This window comes from Pongo pygmaeus, chromosome 13 (genome assembly GCF_028885625.2).
Source record: "Pongo pygmaeus isolate AG05252 chromosome 13, NHGRI_mPonPyg2-v2.0_pri, whole genome shotgun sequence".
NCBI classification, from domain to species: domain Eukaryota; kingdom Metazoa; phylum Chordata; class Mammalia; order Primates; family Hominidae; genus Pongo; species Pongo pygmaeus.
In genome coordinates, this window is record NC_072386.2 from 16,806,611 (window position 1) to 16,826,989 (window position 20,379).

Here is a 20,379-nt window from a genome sequence, read left to right on the forward strand (position 1 = left end):
AAGTGACTAGAAACAAGTTTGCACAAAAAATAAGAACTTGCATACCTGTATCAATAAAATCTTTATTTATTTATTTTTTATTTTTTGCAACAGAGTCTCGCTGTGTCCCCCAGGCTGCAGTGCAGTGGTGCAATCAAGGTTCACTGCAACCTCTGCCTCCCAGGTTGAAGCGATTCTCCCTGCCTCAGCCTCCCGAGTAGCTGGATTTACAGGTGCTCGCCAGCACGCCCTGCTAATTTTTGTATTTTTAGTAAAGACAGGGTTTTGCCATGTTGGCCAGGCTGGTCTCGAACTCCTGACCTCATGATCTGCCTGCCTCGGCCTCCCAAGTGCTGGGATTACAGACGTGAGCCACCACGCCCGGCCTAAAATCTTAACTAAAAGATATAATGGAAACATAGATAACATAAATAATATTGCCAAAAAATACAAACATAGGATTGGTAATCATGAAGACTATGTTAGACTAACACGAGAGAGTGAAAAGTAAATGAAGCTTTGAATAATAGAGTAGGCATTCTGTATCTTTGATGGAAAAACTAAACATGGCAAAGACTGAATTTTTTTTTTTTTTTTGAGACATAGTCTTGCTCTGTCACCCAGGCTGGAGTGCAGTGGTGTGATCTCTGCTCATTGTAACCTCTGCCTCCTGGGCTCAAGCAGTTATCCTACCTCAGCCTCCCAAGTAGCCGGGATCACAGGCATGCACCAACAAGCCTGGCTAATTTTTGTATTTTTAGTAGAGTCGAGGTTTCACCATGTTGGGCAGGCTGGTCTTGAACTTCTGACCTCAGGTGATCCGCCCACCTCAGCCTCCCAAAGTGATGGGATTACAGGCGTGCACCACCATGCCTGGCCAGATTGAATTTCTTTAAAAATTAATGTGTAATTTAATTTTGATTCCAATAATAATTTCAATTGGACTTTATGTTTTTTTACTACTTAAAAAAATTGACTTGAAAATATCCTACCAGGTAAACAGCAAGCATAAATTGCACAGGTAAGTTTGGAGGAAAAGTTTCCTGCAATTAAAATGTTATTGTTAAAATGGTATGATAAGGAACAAGGATAGATAGATAATTTATTAAAACAAGATAGAGAGTTTTAAAACAGACTAGGTAGGCTATTTGATAAAAGAAGCTTCATGTATCAATGAGGGGAGAAGTGTATTATTCAGTGCAGCATTTCAGATATTGGCCTTTTAGAAAAAAATAAAATTTCTCACTGAGTCAGGCATATCAATAATATTCAATATTCTCATCTTCAAAATGAAAGGGTTAAGAGATCTCCAAGGATTTCTTATTGTTAGTCTCTGAACTAAAAATTGTAAGAAGTAAGAGTTATGAATAGAGTAGGAAGAGAAAAATCAGTCAGAAGAGAGAAAAAAGCTGAAGTTCCAGCTAATGTGCACATATACACACACACACACACACACACACACACACAGAAACCCTGAAGGTGAAAGTGGATTTATCCATGCAGAAAGGGATGGAAAAAGCCAAATGAAATGGGCATTCAACGTGCTTGCCAAATGCCAAATTAGGGTAACATGTGGTTTATAAACAGTAAACTCGAGCATTCAGCTTCCTTTTCTTTTCTTCTTGGTCCAATCTCTAGTTCTTTAAAGTCTCACCTTATGTTGCTACCTCGGTATAGAAAATGAGGGGTGGAGGAGAAAGATTGGACATAATTCAGATACTTTCAGTTTGTTTTTGGTGGGCATAAATATAAAATGCTTATTTTGTTGCATATCAAGCTGCTATTTAAGGCTTAAAGACAAAAAAAAGTCAAAATACTGAAAGTTGAAGAAATGGTGTTCAATTTCCTTGGAATCAGGGGCTCAAGCATTTCATCTTCGAGAATCTAGTTATTCACTCTGAATGAAAAAATGTTGATGCAGTTGAAATCACTTTATGCAGTGAAATGCAAATTATGAGTGAACAAATTATAGCCTGCTGCTTTTGTCTGGTTTTGGACTATACCTAGCACCATGCATAATTTGTAGAAAAGTGTCTGTATGGAGAAACCAGGGAAAACCATTTAGTCGTGTGCAAATCAGTTTCCCCAGAGGAAGGCAGTGAAAAGGAGAACACTGTTATCTCCTCACTAGCTTAATGCTGTTCCTGATGAAAATCACCTGAGGCCACATAAGAAACGTGGTGTAGTAATTATGTGCACTCAAATAGCTTCCCATTGGAAAGAAATAATCCACACTGGTAACTGAATCAAGCAAAACAGGCATAAAATTAAGCAGATTCATTTTATTTCAGCTGTAAATTTCAGCAACAGGGGAAGAAAGTGGATACTAGAATAAGTTAGAAGCAGCAGTTGGTGGTTCTGAAGCATCAGGTAATTCGACTCAGGGTGACTATTCTCTCCATTTTTAATTTTTAATTTTTATGGGTAAATAGTCCATATGTTTATGGGGTACATGTGATGATTTGATACAGGCACACTATTAACGTAATTGGGGTAGTAATTATCTCAACCATTAATCATTTCTTTGTGGCAGGAATATTCCAATTCTACTCTTTTAGTTATATAAAAATATACACTAAATTATTGTTGACTATAGTCACCCTATTGCGCTATCACATACTAGGTATTTTTTATTCTATCTCATTATGTTTTCCTACCCTTTAACCAGCCCTACTTTTCCCTCTACTCCCTGTTACCCTTCTCAGCCTCTGGTAACCATCATTCTACTGTATATCTCCATGAGTTCAATTGCTTTAATTTTTAGCACCCACATATGGGTGAAACATTGCAAAATTTGTCTTTCTGTGCCTAGCTTATTTCACTTAACTTAATGTCCTCCAGTTCCATCCATGCTGTTGCAAATGACAGGATTTCATGTTTTTATGGATGAATAATATTCCCTTCTGTATATGCACCACATCTTAAAAAATTCATTTATCTGTAGTTAGACACGTAGGTTGATTCCAAATCTTGGCTATTGTGAACAGTGCTTCAATAAACGTGGGAGTGCAGATATCTCTTCAATATACTGATTCTTTTCTTTGGAGTATATACCTAACAGTGGGATCATATGGTGGTTCTATTTGTAGTTTTTTGAGAAAATTCCATACTTTTCTCCAAAGTGGCTGTACTAATTTACATTCCCACCAATAGTGTATGAGGGTTCCTCTTTCTCCACATCCTCACAAGCACTTTTTATTGTCTATCTTTTGGATAAGAGCCATTTTAACTAGGGTTAGATGATATCTCATATTTTATTTGCACTTTTCTGATGATTAATAATGTTGAACATTTTTCATATACCTGTTGGCCATTTGTATGTCTTATTTTGAGAAATTTCTCTTCAGATCTTTGGCCTATTTTAAAATTGGATTATTAGTTTTTTTCCTATTGACTTGTTTGAGCTCCTTATATATTCTGGTTATCAAACCCGTCAGATGGATAGTTTGCAAATATTTTCTCCCATTCTGTGGATTGTCTCTTCACTTTGTTATTTCCTTGGCTGTGCAGAAGCCTTTTAACTTGATATAATCCCATTTGTTCATTTTTGCATTGGTTGCCTGTGCTTTTCAGTTATTATCAAGAATTCTTCGCCCAGATCAATGTTCTGGAGAGTTTCCCCAATTTTCTTAGAAGTTTTATAGTTTCAGGTCTCGTATTTAAGTTTTTAACTCATTTTGATTTAATTTTTGTATATGGTGAGAGATAAGGGTCTCGTTTCATTCTTCTGCATATGGATATCCCATTTTCCAAGCACCAGGTATTAAAGAAACTATTTCCCTAATGTATGTTCTTGACATCATTGTAAAAAATGAGTTCACTGGCCGGGCACGGTGGCTCACTCCTGTAATCCCAGCACTTTGGGAGGCCGAAGCAGGTGGATGATGAGGTCAGGAGATTGAGACCATCCTGGCTAACACGGTGAAACCCCATCTCTACTAAAAATACAAAAATATTAGCCAGGCATGGTGGCGGGAGCCTGTAGTCCCAGCTACGTGGGAGGCTGAGGCAGGAGAATGGTGGGAACCCAGGAGGCAGAGCTTGCAGTGAGCTGAAATCACACCACTGCATTCCAGCCTGGGCGACAGAGCAAGACTCTGTCTCAAAAAAAAATGAGTTCACTGTAGATGTATGGGTTAATTTCTGATTCTCCATTCTGTTCCATTGGTCTATATGTCTTTCTTTTAGGCCAGTATCATGCTGTTTTGGTTACTATAGCTCTGTAGTATAATTTGAAGTCAGGTAATTTGATTCCTCCAGTTTTCTTCTTTTTGTTCAGGATGGCTTTGGCTATTCTGGGTCTTTTGTGGTTCCACGCAAATATTAGAATCATTTTTTTCTATTTCTGTGAAGAATGTTGTTGGTATTTTGATAGCGATTACATTGAATCTGTAGATTGCTTTGGGCAGTATGGATGTAACAATATTGATTCTTCCAACCCATAAACATAAAATATCTTTCCATTTCTTTGTGTACTCCTCAATTTCCTTCATCAGTGTTTTACAGTTTTTATTATAGAGATCTTTTACTTCTTTGGTTAAGTTTATTTCTATGTATTTTATTTTATTTGTAGCAATTATAAATTGGGTTACATTCTTGATTTCTTTTACAGATTGTTTGCTGTTGGCATATAGAAATGCTACAGTTTTTTGTATACTGATTTTGTATCCTGCAACTTTACTGAATTTGTTAATCAGCTCTAATAATTTTTTGGTGGAGTCCTTAGGTTTTTCTAAATTATAAGATTATATCATCTGTGAACAAGAATAATTTGACTTTTCCTGTCCCAATCTGGATGCCATTTATTTCTTTCTCTTGTCTTATTGTTCTATCTAGGACTTCCAGTGCTATGATGAATAATAGTAGTGAAAGTGGGCATCCTTGTCTTCTTCCAGATCTTAGAGGAAAAGCTTTCAGTTTTTTCCCATTCAGAATGTTACTAGCTGTAAGACTGTTGTATATGGCTTTATTATGTTTACATACATTCCTTCTTTACCAATCTTTTTGGGAGTATTTTTTATCATGAAGGGTGTAGATTTTTATTGAATTTTTTTCAGAATTATTTGAAATTATCATATGGTTTTTGTTGATATGATGTATCACTCTGTTGATATGTTGTATCACACTGATTGATTTGCATATGGTGAACCATCCTTACATTCCTGGAATAAATTTCATTTGGTCATATTAAATTATTTTTTAAATTGTTGTTAAATTTGATTTACTAGTATTTTGTTGAGGATTTTTGCATCAACATTAATCAGAGATATTGGCCTGTAGTTTTCATTTTCTGTTGTGTATTTGTCTGGCTTTGGCATAAAGGTAATACTGGCCTTGTAGAATGAGTTTGGAAGTATTCCCTCCTCTTCAATTTTTTGGAATAGTTTGAGTAGGATTGGTATTAGTTCTTCTTTAAATGTCTGGTAAAATTCAGCAGTAAAACTATCATCAGGTTCCAGGCTTTTCTTTTTTCATTTTAATCCATTTGCTGCTGCCAGAAAATTTAATTTCATTTTTAGTTAGTAGGCCACTGAGTAGTTTAGTGTGTAGACTTCATGTTTCCATGGTTCTTTAGTTTGTTTAATTGACTCAAAGTGGTAACCAATAAAAGTTTCCAAATTTAAAACCTTTCTTTTGTAAATGGATTTCTATGAAACTTGTAAGTACAAAATCTCAGAAAGATACAATTAAATTATACTACATGATATCTACATGTCACAGAATCATGATCAGAAGTTTTCACTCCTGCTCCCAAATAAAATGTTGGCCTGATAGATATTTTCAAGTAAAATACTTGGCTGTTCTTGAATCTGTAAGAACATGAGTCTTTTAAATTACAGCATCTGAACAAAAAATTCAGGGAAAAACAAATAAATAGGCCCTTGACTATGGCCTGCCAGAATCCAGTTTGGAGATAAAAAGGACTTAATTTGGAGGCACAGATAACATTGTACTATTAATTTCCTAGACTACTTGCCTAACTTTGATTTGTCTCATCCAAGAAATGACTGAGAAGGGAAAGTGTATAGTATTATCTAGTCTTTTGTTTAACTTTTACCTGTTTCTTCATGGAATTAAATGATAAAAGAGAAACAAAAAAAGTTCTTAAATTAAGCATCAAGACTAAAGACAGATATTTAAGACACATTTTAATGATTAATTGTGAAATCACCCTTCAAAAGATGGAAAAGAAATTTTGAAACAATTCTTGGCTTGGTCAGGAGGACAATTCATGTCTTCAGTTAAAACTATGATAATAGTGTTGTTACCAAAATGGTGGAATAGGGAGCCCTAGGCCTTGTTCCCCAATAGAGACAGCAACTTAACAACAATATATGGAACAAATTACCTTTTTTAGAACTCTAGAAACAACTTATGTTGCAGCACCCCAGGTAAATCCAAAGCCAAGAAGAGCTGTATTGAAGCGGATAAGAAAGTGTATTATATTTACTTGCGATACCCCCTTCACCTAGTGTGCACAGCACAGTATGCTCAAGAGAGAACTTGGAATATCAGAAACACACAGTGGGGAGGCAAGACGTAAAGAAGTAGAGTTTTTGCATGTGATTGAAGTTGTTACCAGTTTAAAATATATTGTTGAAACTTTAAGAAGTTTTTTGTGATCCCCATGGTAACCACAAAGAGAACAGCTTATGAATGTACACAAAAGAAAATGTGATCCTTTCAGTAACCACAAAGAAAATAGCTAATGAAAATACACAAAAGAAAATGAAAAAGAAATCAAGGCATATACTACCAAAAAGAAAATCAATGAAAAAGGAAGGATGCCAGAGAGAAAGAGGTATAAAATAGCTACAAGGCATACAAAAACACAATGAATAAAATGTCAATAGCAGCTCTTCCATATTAGTAATATCTTCCATGTAAATAGACTAGTTTCCCCAATAAAAAGACAGGTTGGCTGAATGGATTAAAAAATTCTACTATATGCTGTCTACAAGAGACTCACTTTAAATCTAAGAAGACATATAAGGTGACAGTAAAGGAATAGAAAAGATACTCCCTGCAAATTGTAACAAAAAGAGAGTATAGATGGCTACATTTATACCAGAAAAAAATAGTCATTAAGTAAAAAATATCACAAGGTACAAAGAACAATATATAATAACCTGGTCCATTTACCAGGAAAATATAATAATTATAAATATATACACACCTAACGTCAGTGTTCTCAAATACATGAAGCAGACATTGACAGGATTCAAGGGAGAAATAAACAGCATACAATAGTAGTAGGATTCAATACTCCGCTTTCAATAATGGGTAGAACAGCCAGCAGAAGATCAATAATGAGACAGAGGACATGAATAACATCATAGACCAAATGGACCAAACACACATCCATACAACATTTCACCCAACAATGGCAGAATACATATTCTTCTCAAGCACAGTTGGAACATTCTGCAAGAAAGACCACATATTAGACCATAAAACAAGTCTTAACAGTTTTAAGCAGATTGAAATAATATCAAGTATTTTTCCCAGTACAATAGAATGAAACTAGAAATCAATAGCAGAAGAAAAACTGGAAAATTCATGAATATGCAGAATTTAATCAACACACTCTTAAATAACCAATGAATCAAAGAAGGAATCACAAGGAAAATTGCAAAATAATTTGTAAAAAGGAAACAAAAATACAACACACTAAAACTTACAGAAGCAGCAAAAGCAATACTAAGAGAGATTTTTATAGTGGAATATGCCATTAAAAAAAGAAAGGTCTCTGGGCAGGGCGCAGTGTCTCACGCCTGTAATCGCACCACTTTGGGAGGCTGAGGTGGGCGGATCACAAGTTCAGGAGATTGAGACCATCCTGGCTAACACGGTGAAACCCCATCTCTACTAAAAATACAAAATATTAGCTCGGCATGGTGGCGGGTGCCTGGAGTTCCAACTACAGGAGGCTGAGGCAGGAGTATGGTGTGAACCTGGGAGGCAGAGCTTGCAGTGAGCTGAGATGGCGCCACTGCACTCCAGCCTGGGCAACAGAGCAAGACTCTGTCTCAAAAAAAAGAAAAAGAAAGGTCTCAAATCAACAAGTTAATTTTATACACAAAGGAACCAGTAAAAGAAGAACAAACTAAATCCAAAGTTAGCAGAAGGAAGAACATAAAGATTAGAGTAGGAATAAATGGAATAAAGAATAAATTTTACAAAAGTTAGATTTAAAAAATATCAACAAAATTGAAAATCCTTTAGCTAGATTAAGAAAAAGAGAGAATACTCAAATAACTAAAATCAGAAATGAATGCCTCATTCATTTTTTATCAGATATTATAACTGATACCACAGAAATAGAAAGGATTATAAGGGACTACTAAGAACAATTATAAGCCAACGAGCAACGAGTTAGGCAAACTAGAAGAAATGGGTGAATTCCTGGTAAGATACAACTTACCAAGATGGAATCATGAAGAAATAAAGAAATCCGAACAGATGTATAACTAGTAAGGAGAATAAATCAGTATTCAAAAATCTCCCAAAAAAAATGGACCAGACCCATATGATTTCACTGGAGAATCTACCAAACATTTAAAGAAAAATTAATAATTATCCTTAACCTCTTCCAAAAAAATCTCAGAGAGAAAACACTTCTAAACTTATTTTATAAGGGCAACATTACCCTGATACCAAACCTAGACAAAGATACAAGAAAACTATAGATTATTATACCTGATGAATATTAATGAAAAATCCTCAACAAAATATTTGCAAACTGAAATTAACAGTACATTCAAAGAACTATATATTGTGACCAGGTTTTATTCCTCCTAATGCAAGGATAGTTCAATATATGAAAATCAGTGTAATACATTGCATTAACAGAATAACAGACAAAAAGCACACAATCATCTTAATTGATTCAGAAAAAGCATGTGACAAAATTGAACACCCTTTCATGACAAAATTACTCAAGAAACTAAGAATAGAAGAAAATTACCTCAACATAATAAATGTTATGTGTGGGTTTGAATAAGTATGTATGTATATGTATAGGTAGACACATATATGTTATGTAAATGTAATATGTGTGCACACATACAGGGCTAACACCATACGCAATGATGAAAATCTGAAAACTTTCCCTAAGATCAAGAACAAGGCGGGGTGGTTCCAAGATGGCTGAATAGGAAGAGCTCCAGTCTAAGCTCCCAGCATAAGTGACACAGAAGATGGGAGATTTCTGCATTTCCAACTGAGGTACTGGCTTCATCTCACTGGGGGGGCAGGACAGTGGGTGCAGGACAGTGGGTGCAGCCCACTGAACATGAGCCAAAGCAGGGCAAGGCATTGCCTCACCTGGGAAGCGCAAGGGGTCAGGGAATTCCCTTTCCTAGCCAAGGGAAGCGGTGACAGACGACACCCAGAAAATCGGGTCACTCCCACCCTAATACTGCACTTTTCCAATGGTCTTAGCAAACAGCACACCAGGAGATTATATCCCGTGCCTGGCTCGGAGGGTCCCATGCCCACGGAGCCTCGCTTATTGCTAGCACAGCAGTCTGAAATTGAACTGCAAGGCAGCAGTGAGGCTGGGGGAGGGGCACCCGCCATTGCTGAGGCTTGAGTAGGTAAACAAAGTGGCTTGGAAGCTCGAACTGGGTGGAGCCCATCACAGCTCAAGGAGGCCTGCCTGCCTCTGTAGACTCCACCTCTGGGGACAGGGCATAGCCAAACAAAAGGCAGCAGAAACCTCTGTAGACTTAAATGTCCCTGTCTGACAGCTTTGAAGAGAGTAGTGGTTCTCCCAGCACGGAGTTTGAGATCTGAGAACGGACAGACTGCCTCCTCAAGTGGGTCCCTGACCCCTGAGTAGCCTAACTGGGTGGCACCATCCAGTAGGGGCAGACTGACACCTCACATGGCCAGGTACCCCGTTGAGACAAAGCTTCCAGAGGAGCGATCAGGCAGCAACATTTGCTGTTCAGCAATATTCGCTGTTCTGCAGCCTCCGCTGCTGATACCCAGGCAAACGGGCTGGAGTGGAACTCCAGCAAACTCCAACAGACCTGCAGCTGAGGGTCCTGACTCTTAGAAGGAAAACTAACAAACAGAAAGGACATCCACACCAAAACCCCATCTGTACGTCACCATCATCAAAGACCAAAGGTAGATAAAACCACAAAGATGGGGAAAAAACAGAGCAGAAAAGCTGAAAATTCTAAAAATCAGAGTGCCTCTCCCCCTCCAAAGGAACACAGCTCCTCGCCAGCAATGGAACAAAGCTGGACAGACAATGACTTTGACAAGAGAAGAAAGCTTCAGACAATCAAACTTCTCTGAGCTAAAGGAGGAAGTTCGAGCCCATCGCAAAGAAGCTAAAAACCTTGAAAACAGATTAGACGAATGGCTAACTAGAATAACCAGTGTAGAGAAGTCCTTAAATGACCTGATAGAGCTGAAAACCGTGGCACAAGAACTATGTGACAAACGCACAAGCTTCAGTAGCCAATTCGATCAGTGGTTGAAGATCAGATGAATGAAATGAAGTGAGAAGAGAAGTTATCTTCTCACTTTAGAGAAAAAAAGAGTAAAAAGAAATGAACAAAGCCTCCAAGAAATATGGGACTGTGTGAAAAGACCAAATCTATGTCTGATTGGTGTACCTGAAAGTGACAGGGAGAATGGAATCCAGTTGGAAAACACTTGCAGGATATTATCCAGGAGAACTTTCCCAAACTAGCAAGGCAGGCCAACATTCAAATTCAGGAAATACAGAGAATGCCACAAAGTTACTCCTTGAGAAGAGCAACTCCAAGATACATAATTGTCAGATTCATCAAAGTTGAAATGAAGGAAAAAATTTTAAGGGCAGCCAGAGAGAAAGGTCAGGTTACCCACAAAGGGAAGCCCATCAGACTAACAGAGGATCTCTCAGCAGAAACTCTACAAGCCAGAAGAGAGTGGGGGCCAATATTCAACATTCTTAAAGAAAAGAATTTTCAACCCAGAATTTCATATCCAGCCAAACTAAGCTTCATAAGTGAAGGAGAAATAAAATGCTTTACAGACAAGCAAATGCTGAGAGATTTTTGTCACTACCAGGCCTGCCCTACAAGAGCTCTTGAAAGAAGCACTAAACATGGAAAGGAACAACCAGTACAAGCCACTGCAAAAATATGCCAGATTGTAAAGGCTATCGATGCTAGGAAGAAACTGCATCAACTAATGAACAAAATAACCAGCTAACATCATAATGACAGGATCAAATTCACACATAACAATATTAACATTAAATGTAAATGGGCTGAATGCTCCAATTAAAAGACACAGAGTGGCAAATTGGATAAAGAGTCAAGACCCATCAGTGTGCTGTATTCAGGAGACCCATCTCATGTGCAGAGACACACATAGGCTCAAAATAAAGGGATGGAGGAAGATCTACCAAGAAAATGGAAAACTAAAAAAGGCAGGGGTTGTGATCCTAGTCTCTGATAAAACAGACTTTAAACCAACAAAGATCAGAAGACACAAAGAAGGCCATTACATAATGGTAAAGGGACCAATTCAACAAGAAGAGCTAACTATCCTAAATATATATGCACCCAACACAAGAACACCCAGATTCATAAAGCAAGTCCTTAGAGACCTACAAAGAGACTTAGACTCCCACACAATAATAATGGGAGACATTAACACCCCACTGTCAACATTAGACAGATCAATGAGAGAGAAAGTTAACAAGGATATCCAGGAATTGAATGCAGCTCTGCACCAAGCAGACTAATAGACATCTACAGAACTCTCTACCCCAAATCAACAGAATATACACTCTTCTCAGCACCACATCACACTTATTCCAAAATTGACCACATAGCTGGAAGTAAAGCACTCCTCAGCAAATGTAAAATAACAGAAATTATAACAAACGGTCTCTCAGACCACAGTGCAATCAAACTAGAACTCAGGATTAAGAAACTCACTCAAAACCACTCAACTACGTGGAAAATGAAGAACCTGCTCCTGAATGACTACTGGGTACATAATGAAATGAAGGCAGAAATAAACATGTTCTTTGAAACCAACGAGAACAAAGACACAACATACCAGAATCTCTGGGACACATTTAAAGTAGTGTGCAGAGGGAAATGTATAGCACTAAATGCCCACAAGAGAAAACAGAAAAGATCTAAAATTGGCACTCTAACACCACAATTAAAAGAACTAGAGAAGCAAGAGCAAACACATTCAAAAGCTAGCAGAAGGCAAGAAATAACTAAGATCAGAGCAGAACTGAAGGAGATAGAGACACAAAAAACCCTTCAAAAAATCAATGAATCCAGTAGCTGGTTTTTCGAAATGATCCACAAAATTGATAGACTGCTAGCAAGGCTAATAAAGAAGAAAAGAGAGAAGCATTAGACACAATAAAAAATGATAAAGGGGATATCACCACCGATCCCACAGAAATACAATCTACCATCAGAGAATACTATAAACACCTCTATGCAAATAAACTAGAAAATCTAGAAGAAATGGATAAATTCCTGGACACATACACCCTCACAAGACTAAACCAGGAAGAAGTTGAATCCCTGAATAGACCAATAACAGGCTCTGAAATTGAGGCAATAATTAATATCCTACCAACCAAAAAATGTCCAGGACCAGATGGATTCACAGCAGAATTCTACCAGAGGGTACAAGGAGGAGCTGGTACCATTCCTTCTGAAACTATTCCAATCAATAGAAAAAGAGGGAATCCTTCCTAACTCATTTTATGAGGCCAGCATCATCCTGATAACAAAGCCTGGCAGAGACACAACAACAAAAAAAGAGCATTTTAGACCAATATCCCTGATGAACATTGATGCAGAAATCTTCAATAAAATACTGACAAACCGAACCCAGCAGCACATCAAAAAGCTTATCCACCATGATCAAGCGGGCTTCATCCCTGGGATGCAAGGCTAGTTCAACATATGCAAATTAATAAATGTAATCCAGCATATAAACAGAACCAAAGACCAAAAAACACATGATTATCTCAATAGATGCAGAAAAGGCCTTTGACAAAATTCAACAGCCCTTCATGCTAAAAACTCTCAATAAATTAGGTATTGATGGGATGTATCTCAAAATAGTAAGAGCTATTTATGACAAACACACAGCCAATATCATACTGAATGGGCAAAAACTGGAAGCATTCCCTTTGAAAACTGGCTCAAGACAGGGATGCCCTCTCTCACCACTCCTATTCAACATAGCGTTGGAAGTTCTGGCCAGGGTAATCAGGCAGGAGAAAGAAATAAAGGGTATTCAATTAGGAAAAGAGGAAGTCAAATTGTCCCTGTTTGCAGATGACATGATTGTATATTTAGAAAACCCCATCATCTCAGCCCAAAATCTCCTTAAGCTGATAAGCAACTTCAGCAAAGTCTCAGGATACAAAATCAATGTGCAAAAATCACAAGCATTCTTATACACCAATAACAGACAGGGAACCAAATCATGAGTGAACTCCCATTCACAATTGCTTCCAAAGAGAATAAAATACTAGGAATCCAACTTACAAGAGATGTGAAGGACCTCTTCAAGGAGAACTACAAACCACTGCTCAACGAAATAAAAGAGGACACAAACAAATGGAAGAACATTCCATGCTCATGGATAGGAAGAATCAATATCATGAAAATGGCCATACTGCCCAAGGTAATTTATAGATTCAATGTCATCCCCATCAAGCTACCAATGACTTTCTTCACAGAATTCAAAAAAACGACTTTAAAGTTCAAAGGAACCAAAAAAGGGCCCACATTGCCAAGACAATCCTAAGGCAAAAGAACAAAGCTGGAGGCAACACGCTACCTGACTTCAAACTATACTACAAGGCTATAGTAACCAAAACAGCATGATACTGTTACCGAAACAGAGATATAGACCAATGGACGAGAAGAGAGCCCTCAGAAATAATACTACACATCTACAACCATCTGATCTTTGACAAACCTGACAAAAACAAGAAATGGGGAAAGGATTCCCTATTTAACAAATAGTGCTGGGAAAACTGGCTAGCCATATGTAGAAAGCTGAAACTGGATCCCTTCCTTACACTTTATACAAAAATTAATTCAAGATGGATTAAAGACTTAAATGTTAGACCTAAAACCATAAAAACCCTAGGAGAAAACCTAGGCAATACCATTCAGGACATAGGCATGGGCAAAGACTTCGTGTCTAAAACATCAAAAGCAATGGCAACAAAAGCCAAAACTGACAAATAGGATCTAATTAAACTAAAGAGCTTCTGCACAGCAAAAGAAACTACCATGAGAGTGAACAGGCAACCTACAGAATGGGAGAAAATTTTTGCAATCTACTCATCTGACAAAGGGCTAATATCCAGAATCTACAAAGAACTCAAATAAATTTACAAGAAAAAAACAAACAACCCCATCAAAAAGTGGGCAAAGGATATGAACAGACACTTCTCAAAAGAAGACATTTATGCAGCCAACAGACACATGAAAAAATGCTCATCATCACTGGCCATCAGAGAAATGCAAATCAAAACCACAATGAGATACCATGGCACACCAGTTACAATGGCGATCATTAAAAAGTCAGAAAACAACAGGTGCTTGAGAGGATGTGGAGAAATAGGAACACTTTTACACTGTTGGTGGGACTGTAAACTAGATCAACCATTGTGGAAGACAGTGTGGCAATTCCTCAAGGATCTAGAACTAGAAATACCATTTGACCCAGCCATCCCATTACTGGGTATATACCCAAAGGATTATAAATCATGCTGCTATAAAGACACATGCACACGTATGTTTATTGTGGCACTATTCACAATAGCAAAGACTTGGAACCAACCAAAATGTCAATCAACGATAGACTGGATTAAGAAAATGTGGCACATATACACCATGGAATACTATGCGGCCATAAAAAAGGATGAGTTCATGTCCTTTGTGGGGACATGGATGAAGCTGGAAACCATCATTCTCAGCAAACTATCGCAAGGACAAAAAACCAAACACTGCATGTTCTCACTCACAGGTGGGAATTGAACAATGAGAACACTTGGACACAGGAAGGGGAATATCACACACCGGGGCCTGTTGTGGGGTCGGGGGAGGGGGGAGGGATAGCATTAGGAGATATACCTAATGCTAAATGACGAGTTAATGGGTGCAGCACACCAACATGGCACATGTATACATATGTATCAAACTTGCATTTTGTGCACATGTACTCTAGAACTTAAAGTATAATAATAATAATAAAAAGAACAAGGCAGGAATGTCCATACTGACCACTTCTTTTTTTTTTTTTTCCTTTTTTTGAGACGGAGTCTCGCTCTGTTCCCCAGGCTGGAGTGCAGGGGCACGATCTCGGCTCACTGCAAGCTCCACCTCCTGGGTTCAGCCATTCTCCTGCCTCAGCCTCCTGAGTAGCTGGGACTACAGGCGCCCGCCACCACGCCCGGCTAATTTTTTTTTTTGTCTTTTTTTAGTAGAGACGGAGTTTCACCATGTTAGCCAGAATGGTCTCGATCTCCTTACCTCATGATCCACCTGCCTCAGCCTCCCAAAGTGCTGGGATTACAGGCGTGAACCACCACGCCTGGCCCATACTGACCACTTCTATTCAACATAGTAGTGACAGTCTTAGCCTGGGAAATTAGATACGAGAAAGAAATAACAGGTATCCAAAATGGAAAACAAGAAGTAAAATGATCTCTGTTTACAGATGACATAATCTTATGTGTAGAAAGCACTAAAAACTGTTAGAACTAATAAATTCAACAAAATTTTATCATCCAAAGTGAACAAAAAGTAATTGCATATTTATACACTAACAGTCAGTAATCAAAAAACGCATTTAAGAAAACAATCCCATCAAGAACTTATAACAGCATAAACAATAGTAACAAGAAGAATAAGATACTTTGGAATAAACTTAACCAAGGATGGGAAAACCTTGCACACTGGAAGCTACGAAACAGGCTGGGTGCAGTGGCTTACACCTATAATCCCAGTACTTTGGGAGGCCAAGGTGGGTGGATTGCTTGAGTCCAGGAGTTCAAGACCAAGTTGGGCAGCATGGCAAAACGCTCTCTCTACTAAAAATACAAAAAATAGCCAGGCATGGTGGCACGTGCCTGTAGTCCCAGCTACTCAGGAGGCTGAGGTGGGAGAATCACCTGAGCTCAGGAGGTTGAGGCTGCAGTGAGCCGAGATCATGCCACTGCACTCCAGCCTGGGCAAACAGAGTGAGACCCTGTCTCAACAAAACAAAACAAAACACAGCAAAACACAAAAAACCTACAAGACATTGCTGAAAGAAATTAAAGAAGATGTAAATAAATAGAAAGACATACTGTACTCATGAACTGAAAGACTTAGTGTTAAGATATCCATGTATCCAAAGTGATTTACTGATTCAATGCAATTCTTATCAAAATGCAAATGACATTTTTGCAGAAATGGAATAAAACCATTCTATAATTTACATAGAATCTCAAGGGACCCTGCATAGCCAAAACAATCTTAAAAAAGAAGAATGAAGTTACAGTGTTCACACTTTTGATTTTAAAAATATTTTGAAGCTAGAGTAATTAAAGACAGTGTAACACTGGCATAAAGACACATATATAGACCAATGAAACAGAACAGGAAGTTCAGAATTAAACTCTCACATATATGATCTTCAACAAGGGTACCAAGACAAAACAATGGGGAAAGGACAGTCTCTTCAATAACTGGTGTTGTAAACACTAGATATCCACATGCAAAAGAATGAAGTTGAAACTTAACCTTATATCATATATAAAAATTAACTTAAAATTATTTAAAGACCTAGACATGAGACCTACAACTATAAAATGCCTAGGAGAAAAGTGTAAGAAAAGCTTCATGACACTGAATTTGGTAATGATTTCTTGAATATGATACCAAAAGAATAGGAAACAAAAGAAAAAGGTAGACAAATAGGACTACAACAAACTTAAAAATTTTTGCACATCAAAGAAGCAGTGACAAAGCAACCTGTGAAATGAGAGAAAATATTTGCAAATTATATCTAAAAGGGGTTAATATCCAGAATACTTGTCTATAGAGAACCACTACAAATCAACAACAAAAGACAATCTGTTAAAAAAATGGGCCAAGAACTTGAATAGACATTCCTCACAAGAAGAAGTACAAACATAAAAAAACATGTTCAGTGCCTTTAATCAAATTAAAACTACAATGAGTGATCTCCTGCCCATTAGGATGGTTACTACAAAAAAACAGCAAACAAAAAATATTGGAAGGAGGAGGAGAAACTGGAACCCTTGTGCACTGTTGGTAGGAATGAAAAAATGGTGCAGCTGCTATGGAAAAATGATCTGAGGTTCCCCAAATAATTAAAAATAGAACTACTATATGATCCAGGAATCTCACTTCTGGATATGTATGCAAAAGAACTAAAATAATTATGTCAAAGAGTTATCTGCATACCCGTGTTAATTGCAGCATTATTCACAAAAACCAAGAGTTGGAAGCAACCCAAATGTCTATTAAAAGATGAATAAAGAAAATGCGGACTATACATACAATGGAATGCTATTTGACCTTAACAAAGAAGAAAATTCTGTCACATGCTACGACATGAATGAACCTTGAGAATATTGTACTAAGTGAAATAAGCCAATCACAAAAAGACAAGTATTGTATGATTACATTTATATGCGGTTTCAAAAATAGACAAACTCACAGAAACAGAAACTAAAATGGTGATTGCCAGAGACTGGGGACATGGAGAAATGGGGAGATGTTGTTCAACTGGTTTAGTTTCAGGTTTGCAAGATTAAAAAGTTCTGGGAATTTGTTACACAACAATGTGCATACAGTGAACACTACTAAACTGTGCACTTAAAAAGTGGTTGAAATGGTAAATTTTATATGTGTTTTAAAATATATATTTTTTTAATTTTTAATATTTTTAAAATTTTTTTGAGACAGTCTCACTCTGTTGCCTGGGCTGGAGTGCAGTGGTGCGATCTCGGCTCACTGCAAGCTCTGCTGCCTGGGTTCACGCCATTCTCCTGCCTCAGCCTCCCGAGTAGCTGGGACTACAGGTGCCTGCCACCACGCCCAGCTAATTTTTTGTAGTTTTTAGTAGAGATGGGGTTTTTCACCGTGTTAGCCAGGCTGGTCTCGAACTCGTGACCTCAGGTGATCCGCCCACCTCGGCCTCCCAAAGTGCTGGGATTACCGCGTGAGCCACCACGCCTGGCCTGTATGTGTTTTTAAAATCACAATGAGAAATTAAAAAATAAATGAAAATAAGAAATGCTTAGCATATAAGAAAGTGAAGCATCGAAGCCCACGAAGATACAGTGAGTTTGCTTACTCCCAGCTTGTCTGGCACTGTCCAGATCTTACTGCCGATAGTCCTGCACCCTGAGTATAACCTCAGTCCCAGGCACACCAGATGTTCGGACATTCTATATGAAAACCAGAGCATTTAAAGAAATGGTGTAAACAGAATAAAGGTATTTTGTTGAAAATAAAGTATAATGCTATCCTTACTTGGGAATCCCATTGCCTTTAAAGTGAAGCATATTACTGGGATGTAAACCTGTATTTTTCTCTCTTGGCTCTTTAACAGATTCTCCAGATCTGTCTTATTTATATTTCCTCCAAAATACTTTTGTGATTTCTATCTTTTCTTCTTTCCGAGCCACACTTCAGCTTCATTCCTTATGCACAGGAGAGTCTGTTCTTGGTTTCTTTTCTTCCAGGTTCTGACTTTTAATCTGCCCAAATTGTAACTGGGGCATTTATTGACAAAGAGAAATTTGAACATGTAACAGCCTTTTATTTTCTTCTAATTTTTAAGTGGTTTCTAATTAGGTAATTTCCTGAAAATTAAAGTTCTTAAAGTCTCTGATTTATTAGTTCATCATTCTTAAATTTTTAAGTTTTCTATCATTGTCTAGTAGAGTATGTCCAGTTGATAGGATATCTAAGGACATATTATCTCTCCATCAATTTATTTCTGTATTACACATACTTTCTCTCCATTCTCTTCTTCAGACCTTCTGCACCACCTCCCCCCAAAAGTTGTAACAAATAAAAATGTCTCCAGACATTGCTGAATGTCCCGAGGCGGCAAAATTTCCCTTGGTTGAGTACAGCTGATAGAAATAATGGCCAAATTTCAAGATTTTTTCCAAAGTGGTCTTCATATTCAATTCCCAAACGTGTACTTAACATTGTTCCTTCTGAAAAGAGTACTTTCCCCATTTTCTCTACCTGGAGAGAACTTCAGGAAGCTGAGACCGGCCAGACCACAGAGCTTGACCCAGGTTCCAAGACTGATGAATACCACGAGCAGAACAGTTAGGATAACCTCTTGTTTGGTTCATCCTTGTGACAACATAATTGGCCCTCTTAGGCATCAATTTTGGTGTCATCAGATTTGTGCAGTTTCCGGGACAGCCGACCTGGCCATGCTTCCTCCCGTATTGTGAACCGTCTCCTTTTGTTGCGGCTTTGAGGTCTGGTTAGGTGGTTATTATGGGCTTGCCGAATCCACTGCATCTTCGCCTCAACCCACTCTCCAACCCTCCTACCCCCACTTAGATTTCAAGTTCCTTAGGGAGGTAGATCTTTTTTTTTTTTTTTTTTTTTTTGAGACAGAGTCTCCCTCTGGAGTGAGTGCAGTGGCACGATCTTGGCTCACAGCAAGCTCCGCCTCCGGGTTCACGCCATTCTCCTGCCTCAGCCTCCGGAGTAGCTGGGACTACAGGCGCTCACCACCACGCCTGGCTAATTTTTTTTTTGTATTTTTTTTTTTTTTTTTTTTGTAGAGATGGAGTTTCACCGTGTTAGCCACCATAGTCTCGATCTGTCAGGAGGTATATATTACTCTACTGTATTAATTGCTGATAATGTCTTCCATGGAGTAGGAACTGAATAAATACTTTTCAAATTGTAAAAAAGAAACAGGGAATACCTCACCAACGTGTTAGAACGAATCAGAGTACCTTGTGGTCTGCCTTTCACACTTAACACTGTCTCTCAATCAGTAACACCACTAGTCACACTGACCTCAGGGACAGACTTGAGGTTCCAGAATGGGTTAGTGTGGATTAGTGTTATTTTACCGAGTGGTCCGTACTCTGTAGACTTTGGGGAACCCAGTCAAGTAAACCCCAGGTAAGCAGATTATTCCTAAGTGGGATAAGGAAGCATTGTCTAGGTCCCTGATTGTTATGGGCTTTGAATTTACCGGTGATCCTTCCGAGTCTTCAATGTATTTCTCAGCAAATATGAATAAAATGTATTGAATTTTACTCTCTCTTTGTACTGGTAATCTCTTCCTGAGAAGTAGTAAGGAAAGCTTTTGATATTCAAGGGCTCTTTCTTT

At 38.0% G+C, this 20,379-nt stretch overlaps 1 long non-coding RNA gene across 2 annotated transcripts in view; it reads left to right on the forward strand.

Annotated features, from left to right (window-relative positions):
* The first annotated feature begins 19,464 nt into the window (after positions 1–19,464).
* LOC129044582 (uncharacterized) overlaps positions 19,465–20,379 on the forward strand; it is a 44,017-nt gene continuing 43,102 nt past the window's right edge. The window contains exon 1 of one of the 2 annotated variants that reach the window (XR_008504709.1): positions 19,465–19,867. This is a non-coding gene — a long non-coding RNA (uncharacterized LOC129044582). The remainder of the gene's footprint in view (positions 19,868–20,379) is intronic. The other variant, XR_008504708.1, reaches the window with a different exon arrangement.